Here is a 9,389-nt window from a genome sequence, read left to right as displayed (position 1 = left end):
GTGAGTGGCAGTGCAGTGAGTGGCAGTGTCTCGGTGCACGACAGTGTCCTCGTGCATGGCAGTGTCCCCATGCGTGGCAGTGCAGTGGGACGCTCTGACCACAGCCTCCTCTCAGAGCTTGCACTAACATAACCCAACAAGCCGTGCAAGGCCAGCGAGGCAGGGAAAGCCCTCAGAAAAACCCCGGCCACCCGCCAAAGCCCCAGGGAGGCCTGAAGGGTTATGCCTGGACTTGTGCAGGCTCTGCTGGCCCATCCGGCCCATGACGACACGCAGCCCGGCAGCCTGTGACCCCCACACCTCGGCCAAGCAAACTCGCACCCTGCGAGGCCGACTCAGCCTCGTGCTGCTGCTTTGGCTGGATCCGGGTCTCCATGGCATAGAGATGTGCTTGTCCCTTAAATGCAGCATCTGCCACCACACGGAGAGCAGTGAGGGAATGTGACCTCAGTGCAGCCTCACCCCTGCCCCACACGGTCCCGCTGTGGCAGYCCTGTTGTCCTGGGCGAGCTCGCTGGGTATGGAAGAGGAACCAGGGTATGCGTTTGCTTTAGGAGAGCTGCACAAAACCCCACAGCATCATCTGCTCCGCAGGAGAAGAGAAAAAAAAAAAAAAAAAAAAAAAAAGGCTCGTTCCAGGGCCATGAGCTAATTGGAATGAGCTCAGATGCTTTTATTAGTCATATCATGAATAAAAGAATTAGTATCATGAATAAAAGAATTAGTGTCGTGAATAAAAGAATAAGGATGATTTGCTACAGGAGAGCTGTGTGAGTGGGGCTGTGGTGCTGTATAATGTGCCCCAAAAATCACCACCCTCGTAACCACCATCATCCTCCAGCCTGCCTGTACAGACCTGCTCTTCTGGCAATGAGAGAAGCTTCCCCTGGTATTTGGTGTCTGCCCACCCACAAGAACTGCCCGTGATGGCCTGAAATATAAGMGAACGTCTCACGTTTAGCTACATGAATGGCCTAAAGCAACAACAAGCTGCATTTCAAAGGGGTTTTGCAGCCCCTGGCAGCTCCCCGGGACTGTTAGAGCAGGAAGCCCAGGTCTGGGGACTTCCACTGCCGGCGGAGGCGGCCCAGAGCATCTGGGCTGAGGTTGCCGCTTCTCTTCTCCAAGAGGAAAGCTTGACCACTTGCACTTAAAGCTCACAAGGCTGAGCTGCTCTGAAGGTCTGCTGATATTCACGGGTGCTGAAGGCCTAGAACTGGCCTCCATCCATCTCCTCCTGGCCTCATGTGCACTCAGCTTCTGCAGCAGGATAAATGAAGACAGGGCACGGCAGGCGCCCTCCTGCCCGCCCAAGCCCACGTGAACTAGGGCACACATCGTCCTCCAGAAGTCTGTAAAAAGATACGTGTGTATTTAGGGATAGTTATGCCAGCCCGTGGCTATTTGTGTCTTTACGGAAACAGCTTGTTTTGTTTAGGGATCCATAGAGCTATAAATGCCTGGCCAGGGYGTGGGGGGGTTGTGGGCTGAGGGGCAGCCCATGGGGCAGCTTCGATGTTCCTGCTCCTGCTCCRACAACACCACCAGTCTCATGTGCATTTAGTGTTTCCTTCAGTTCCCAAACCAGCTACTTGTGCCACCTCTGTCCGCTCTGTCTGTGACATCTCAGACCCCCAGCCAGGTCCTGTGAGCAGCGGGTACACAGGCAGAGGRGACCTAAGGGCTGCTGAGCTCTGCGGAGTCTCCAGCCATTCCCAAAAGCACCTTCTGAGGCTGGATACTGGCTGGATGCTGCCAGAACCCGAGTGACCAATCCGAGAGGTAAATGCACTGTGGAGCAGACGGGATGATTGTCCAGTGACACTGCCTGGCACGTGGGACTTCCACAATAATTCAGCCACTGCTGTGGCAGCAGCTGCTCCTCTCCACGTCGGTGTGTTACAAGCTGGGYGTAATCCTGTTGCAATGGATGAGTTTGTCTGGGTTTGCTGTGCAGCAGCACGTGGACCCTGTTTTCCTACATACGCAATGCTCAATTTCCCAAGTACAACGTCTATGCAGCAAATTCTTCAGAGAAATTCTTAACTGCTTTAAAAARGCTTTGCTCTTGTGGGCATTTTTTAAATTGTTAGAAAATTTGTGTGGGTATTGCAGCGTTTGTTTTCCTTAGAGTCTATTTTTATCTTCCTTTCTGTTAAAGTTGTTGATCATAATATGAATTCACATGGCACCTTTATATATGACACACTAACAGCCCCCCAACAAGAAAAGCAACCCCARTGAGGGCTGGAGCGTGTGCCTGAAATGTGCTGGGAAAGACTAAAAGCCTTTCATTGCACTTGCTGCTAAAAGCACAGGGGGTTAGGCCCACCATGACCGAGCACTGGAGGGGTTAAAGAGGATGAATAKCCCCAGCACTGGAGCTGGCCTTTTGCAGAGAGGATCCTGGTGACGTTTTTTGCACCTTCTTCTCAACAACCTCCATGCGACTCCTCTCCTTTTGCACATTTTTTCTYGACGGCGTCCGGCCGACGCGAGCAGCAAAGCAGGCAGCAGCCCAGCGAGCAGCCCCCGGAGAGAGATGCCGATGGGGGAGCGGCAGAAGAGCAGGAGGCAGAGACGGGGAACGTGGAGATTTTGGGGAACGTGGAGCTTTTACGTAAGGCTGCTTTCACCGCTGCAGAAAAGCTCTGCGGAGAGCAGCGCCCTCCCCCAGCTCCTCGCTGGCGCATCGCTGGACTCAGTGCTTTTGTTTCCGAGACATGGATTTGGCCAAGCAATGCTCAGCCGGAGCCAGGAGACCCAGAGCGGCGAGGAGGCAGCGTTCCTGGGGTGCACAGGCATGGCCACGCTGGGTGCCGGGGTGCAAACRGGGTGCTCGGGCCACGTGGGGTCCRGCCAGAGCTGGGAACGGAGGCGGTTTCACTCTGCAGAGATGGGGGCCCTGTTTTAAGCCCGGCACGGTGCCACTTGGAGCACGCAACGTGCTGCGRCGGAGCCAGCGCCGCTCGCTGAATAATACATGGGCTGCTGGAGTCCGTGTGAGCGCAGCCTTCCCACCAGGGCGCTCATGCCCAGCGCTGCRGGAGGAGGAGGGGAGCAGGCAGCATGTGGAAAAACAGTGGCACAGACCCGAGCGAATGTCACTTGCGGAGCTATTTTGAGACTTATCTTGCTGCACTCTGACAAAAATGTGCTTTGGAGTAGACCTTATCGCGGCTGTGGACTTTGGCTGAGGGGTAGCTAAGCCAGCGCTGGGAGCTGGAGCAGAGAGGGGTGCAGGGAAGGCTCGCTGGGCATAGTGTGGGTGAGCGCAGGCACCGTGATGCCCACAATGTGCTGCCCGGGTCCATCTAACACCAAATATCCTGGCCCATGAATGCCCACAGCTCTGACYGTGCCCCTTATTTTGCTCCCTTAACTTAGTTGAGTAGAGGAGGGATGGAGAAAGCCACCAGGCTGACAAGGACCATCTTAAAGTGGGTCCACTCGATCTGCCAATGCTCCGCATATTACCTCATTCAATTGCTAAACTTTGGATCTCGCTAAACATGGCATTTTCTTAGACAAAAGCCCATCGCCTACTTCAGATATCTTTCTTTCATGATGTTTATACCCGTGGGCGAGCAGCGTGTTGACTGCACAGGCAAGATGAGCATGCCGGGATAGGCCTCCTGCGGCACTCCTGCAGCTTGTGATTCTGCTTGTTTGCTTCCTGCTCATCCTCTCCTTGTGCAGCTCCTTCCTSCTCGCAGGATTCTTCCCAGCCCACTGGAATCACTTCTCACACATGGCCTTCTCCGAGCTGGTACTGCTGAAGGAGCATGGAAATTAACTCCAAGGTTTGTTAAGTGACAGATTTCATCTTCTTCTCTCTTTGCCTGTCTCCGTAGAAGACACCCTGATGGCAAATCAGAATACGAATGACTCCTCAGGGAGCTCTCAGGCTGGCAGCAGAGAGCTGGACTGTGCTGCAGGTTTTCAAAGACCTTGTCTAAGTCTTTCACCCTGCTAATATCTTGTATTTGTGATCCAGCTGCTTGTAAAGTACTTGTAGACCTTCAAAGGCCTAAAACCTTTCCACCYTACAGTGCTTGAATGGCACTTCTAGGCATTTCCTACGGGAAATTGCCTAGGGAAGGCATTCCCACATGGTTACTAATGGGAAGAGAGCTTCAAAATCGCTTCATGAAGAGACCAAGTCTTGGAAGGAAATATAGCACTGTGACTGGAAAAGAAAGCATGATCTGTATGCATAAATACAGAGAAAACAGAGTGTTCTTCAATAGTATCTCTAAGTAACAGTTTCGTGATYCATGTCGGGGTTCGCTGGCACAGACTTCTATCTCTTGCTCTTCCTCTGGGGTCGGAAAGTGTCTGCCCCTTCTGCTGGGTCTTCAGTAATTTAACCTCTCTGTAAGCTGCCTTTGGGTGCATTTTCTATCTGCTGTTTCACAAATGCAACACAGATTATCAGTATAAGCCTTAGAGAAGCCTCTGTCTGTGGCTTGTGACAGATAACACTGCAAATCTCCAGAGCCATGGAGAAGATGAGGCAGGAAAGGTGCCTGGTGGCCAGAGCCCCTTTGCTCCATGACGTTGCTGCCCGTGTCCCTTGTGTGCCAGGCCAGTATCTCCCTGCCCAGCAATGTCTCGTGGCAGCCTCTGGAGATCCCAGGACCACAGAGGGAGGCAGCAGCCTCTGGTTGCGTTGTCCCTGAGCTCCTCTTTCGGAGTTTATGAAGTCCACCATTGGATTTTGGTATTGAGCTGGCACTGATAGCAGATCTGGAGGGAAACTTCCCAGAAGAGGGCAAATTTGCAAAAAGTCCCACCTGAAGCAATGGTTAGCCCTCCCTCCTCCGCCTACCTCGTGAAACTGGAGGCTAATGCGAATTATCACCACCACCCTCGTGGCTGCTGGGGCTGGAGATTAGGAAGCTGTTTCTTATCATGAGGCAGCTCCACGGCCGGCATCCCTTCGCTCGGCTGGGAACGGGGACTGAGTGCAAGGGCAGCGAYGCTTACGTTTCGCTTTTGCTCACCGAAGAAATGAGTAAGCGGCAGTTTGCCTTTTCGTAACCGCTGCACCGAGACGGCTCTCAGGGCTCGGGTTTTGCGTTGTGCTTTTTTTTTTAAACTCATCTCAGGGCACGAATCTTTCACTGACGGGACGCAGCAGAGCTCTAACACAGCACAGGCGCGTCCGCGGGAGCCAGCGCTTCTGCAAGCATTTCTTGCTGGAGTTGTCTCTTGTGCATGCAGAGCTAACAGTATCAACTGGGGTAGGAAGAGGAAAAACTGCGTGTGTTTGTGTACCTGCACACCTGTGTGAGAGACATCAAGGGTGCTCACTGTGCTGACAAGTTGTCAGTGCCTCATCCACATTGAGAATCCACTTCCAGACCGCCCCAAAGCTGAGCTGCATAAGTGCAGCTCCACAGGCTGCACTAAGCTCTTGGTCTGGTTTCCAGACCTGACCTCGAGTCCTGTCTGCATTCAGGCTGGTCTCAGCCCTTGTGCACCAACCAGTCCTTACCCGGCCACAGCTTGTGTTGCTTCAGCGGCTCTGCTCACAGCAACCATTTCTGGCAATCCAAAAGGTGGCTATAACAAAACATTGATGCACTCTCCATCTTTATTAGACTCGTGACCTGGCTAGTGCCAATGCACATTAGCATTTGGATTCCGTTTCTTATTTTTCCTGCAGACTTTCTCTCTCTGCAGCAGTGGACAGGTTGGGCAGGCCATTGGACTCACTGGAAGGGACACCGCATGGTGGAGATGACTCCAGGGAGTCAAGTGGATAGGAAGGGGCCAGGAGCACGAGGCCGAGTGCTGTGAGGTGGGACACAGAGCCCATGGCCGGCCGCAGTGCTGTCCTGCTGTCAGCAGCAGTGCTGTCCCCATGAAGGACTCACTGGGCCACGAACAAATGTGCTTTAACACAGGGCTTCTGTCACGGCTGTTCCAGCACTGCTGGCGCAGCATTAAATCCCTGGGCTCCTACAGCTCTGCAAATCCTTTGTGAGCCGTTTCTGTGTTTTCGGGTGCAATCAGCAAAAGGAGGACGTGCTCCTGTTTTTCTGAAACAGGAAAAATCCAGGGCTGCAGGATCCCGCCGCGCACATTCAGTGCATACAGGCGCCCAGGCCAGCGCCACACGCTGCCCTCCCCACAGTGACCTGCGCACCTGCAAGCCCGTCCTTGCTGCCACGGCTATCACTGCAAGGGCCTCGCTCAAAACTATCTTCTAACCTGCAAGTCGTCCAGCAGCTTCACTGCTCAGGCTTTATAAGGCAGAAGTTAAAAATACTGGTTGAAATAAGGTATTCCTGTATATTCATTATAATTTTGTACATAACTATACACACAGAGATATGAAACGGAATCAGAATTACTTTGCTGTACGAAAACTGCATAAATAAAGAGTAGTATGACCTGTTGAAAAAATGCTCTGTGGTGTTTTGGTGTTGTTACCTTCCCTTTTGGGCTTGTTCTGCCATGAGTCTGTCTAAAATTGACAGTATCTGTTAATTTTAGAGCCAGATCTCAGAAAAATCAACGATGCCCTTTATTTCATTTTACTAAGCTCAAGTGTTACTTAATTATAAGGAACCAGAGTAAACATAMCTGAATGCTATTACTGAAGAAAGCAAGTGGATCTCTCCGACTGTCAGCACTAAACCAGCAGTGCTTATCGAGAAGTAGAGATTAAAGGGAAACTGCTCAAGCATGCTTAGTCTGATTTTAAAAAATCTTTTGCATGTTAAATGTAGTAAGATGTTTAGTGCTATTTTCAAAACAAGGGACATGCCTAGCTCATTTGGAAAAAATGCTGTGCTCACTGGTTTTACATGTCTAAGGACCTTTTAAAAATCTGTCTGTAGTATTTTTGGGCTCATCGATTCGATGGGCTTTCCTGTGAAGTTTGCCTGAGCCGCTTATCAAAATGGGATTTGACCTTCCCTAATGCTTGAGTCCCTTCTCTCATTTCATCCTGGGTCTCTTCAGCTCATTTCTATTTAACATGGGGTACGCTGGCTCTTGAAAGAAGATGAAAAACAGCATTTTGCTACTAATACTCATGGCGCAGGTAGCAAGAAGCAGTGACTTCTTTTATACTAAGGGGACATTTTAGTTTGGTTGGTTCCCCCTCCTTTCTGAGAGCTTAGGAAGGTCTCTGCAGTGGCCCCGAGGGACAGCATGGCCATTCCAGCACAGGGCAGCGATAACGGCCGCCACAGGGCTATCGGCCTGACCAGAAACTTTTCCGGGAACTATCTAGTAAAACACATGACGGTGCCCTCACCCCCCCGGCCTGGATGCTGATACGTGACGGGTATTCATGGCGCACTGCACAGCAGTCAGTTGACTTTGTTATTTAAACTATTTCAGTGATGGTTTTTAATCCCGGGCTTAAGTTTTTCTTTTTTTCTTTCTTTTTTTTTTTTTTTTTCCTTTCTTTCTTGTCCCCCCCCCCTTTATTTTTTTTCCGCTCGCTTTCTGGACAAGGGAATCTCTACGCTGGCAGGATTTAGAGGGGCACAAAGAAGTGAAAAATGGGGGGAGGAGGGAAGAAAAAAAAAAAAAAGAAAAAAAGGATGCTGTTAGCAGTCCCTGAATATGAAGGGGGTAAAGCCCACTTTGCTTTGCAGGGACATGCCCACAGCAGCCCAGTCGCTATGCAAATAAATACTCTGCTCAGGCTTTGCCTCTCAGCTCTAAGTTTGGGTCTTGGCGGCTGGTGCCAGGTGGCGGTGGGGATGGGGTATGGGATGGGGCRCTTGGCACAGCCGCCCCCACAGGCCGGGCTCTCGTCTGGCCCTGACATGGTGGGAAGCAGCCGGGCGGCCCGTGTGGCCTCGCGAGATAAAGCGTGCGGAGGCCCTGGCCACCGCTCCTTTCCCCTCCTCCCTCTGCCTCTTATCACCATCTAGAAAACATGGTGCCGCACAGGAGGCCCTATCCGCACTGCATGGCAGCCATGCAGAGGGTGGACGGTGTCTGGGACTGACTTTGGCACAGAAAGATGGTGCTGGCCACGCTGGGGAAGGTGCCACAAGATGGCGGCCAGCCCTGACAGGGCAGCAGGGCGGCCTGCCATGTTTATGCCGAGTATGCACAGCTAAAAGTCTGCCCTGAACCCTGTGATGTTTTCTTGTGAAGAATTTGAATTTTCCATGCAAACAAGGAGAGCAGTTGAGGAGGAAGAGGAGGAGGTTGGCAATTGCACAGCATGCAGGACACTGCTGCCTTTGCTCTCCTCCCAGGGGGGCTGGCGCTGCCCCTGCATCAAACTTGCCACCCTCCTCTGAGTGTGATGGCACATGCCACAGTTCCCCCGCCATGATGGCATATGACAGGGCTCCCTCTGCCTCCATGGAGGAGCTCTGGGAGCAGTGTGATGCTCCTCACCTGCACCAGGCCGCCATGGTGCAGCTCTCCATCCCTCTGGGCAGCCAGGGATGCAACCCTGCAACCTGCAGCCACCCTCTCAACAAAATATCAGCCCAGTGCTGAGCTCCCTGACCATTTTCTCCAGAATTTCTCTCTGCAATACTGCAGGGATCTTGCTGACCTGTGTGCCCGGCGCCAGCCCATGCCTGCCCAGACAGCGCAGTGGCGGAGGAGGACGAGGTTGGCCCTGTTATTCTGCCCAGCCGTGCTTCCACCACGGGCTTGTGGCTGGTGGGTTGCCRGCAGGTTGGGCTGTGGTTTTGGTGCAGTGGTTTCTAGAAACCAGCCTGGAGCAAAACCGAGCAGGATGCAGGGATCACAGGGTGCTGTTTGTTGGGAGAGGCAGGCGGTGCAGCCCCTCYTGCACCCGCGCTGGCGGCCAGGTCTGGCCAGCGCTCAGGAAACATCAGGCAGCTAAATGGAAATCATCACTTCCTTTTTTTTTTTTTTTTTAAAAAAAAACTTTAAAATGTACTGGACCTGTTTCTCAACAGCAAATTAATCTTTAGTAATCTTCAGGGGCCTCAGTTGCCCTCTTGGCTTGGCGAGGAAGAGGTTCTGGGTGAGGACAAGGGCCGTCACATGGCACCAACACAGCCCTGGGTCACGCTAGGGCTCTGCGAGCCTCCAAAACCCACTCCCTCCTTCCTCCTTTACGAGTAACTGCTGCCCCTTCTCCAGCCCTGGTAGCTCTTCCAAGCGAGCGCTGCTCCAGCCGGGATGCGCTGCCCGCGAGTGCAGCGCTGGATGCAGCACCCAACTGTTACTCCTTTGGCAGCCCCACAGCCATATACAGAAAGTAGTTACTTAAAAAGGAAATAAATGTCACCCGTATGGTTGTAAGTGAAACCCTAGGCAGGACTAATGRAACAGCATCATCACCTGCATTCACATGCAATATTAGCAAGGCAGGAACGAACTGTTTCCATTCATCTAGATGGGGTGTTTACTCTGAGACCTAATGATGA

Source organism: Nothoprocta perdicaria, unplaced genomic scaffold, assembly GCF_003342845.1.
Source record: "Nothoprocta perdicaria isolate Ctin4 unplaced genomic scaffold, notPer1 scaffold_3, whole genome shotgun sequence".
NCBI classification, from domain to species: domain Eukaryota; kingdom Metazoa; phylum Chordata; class Aves; order Tinamiformes; family Tinamidae; genus Nothoprocta; species Nothoprocta perdicaria.
The sequence above is the reverse complement of the archived record's forward strand: the minus strand, read 5'-3'. Positions refer to the sequence as shown.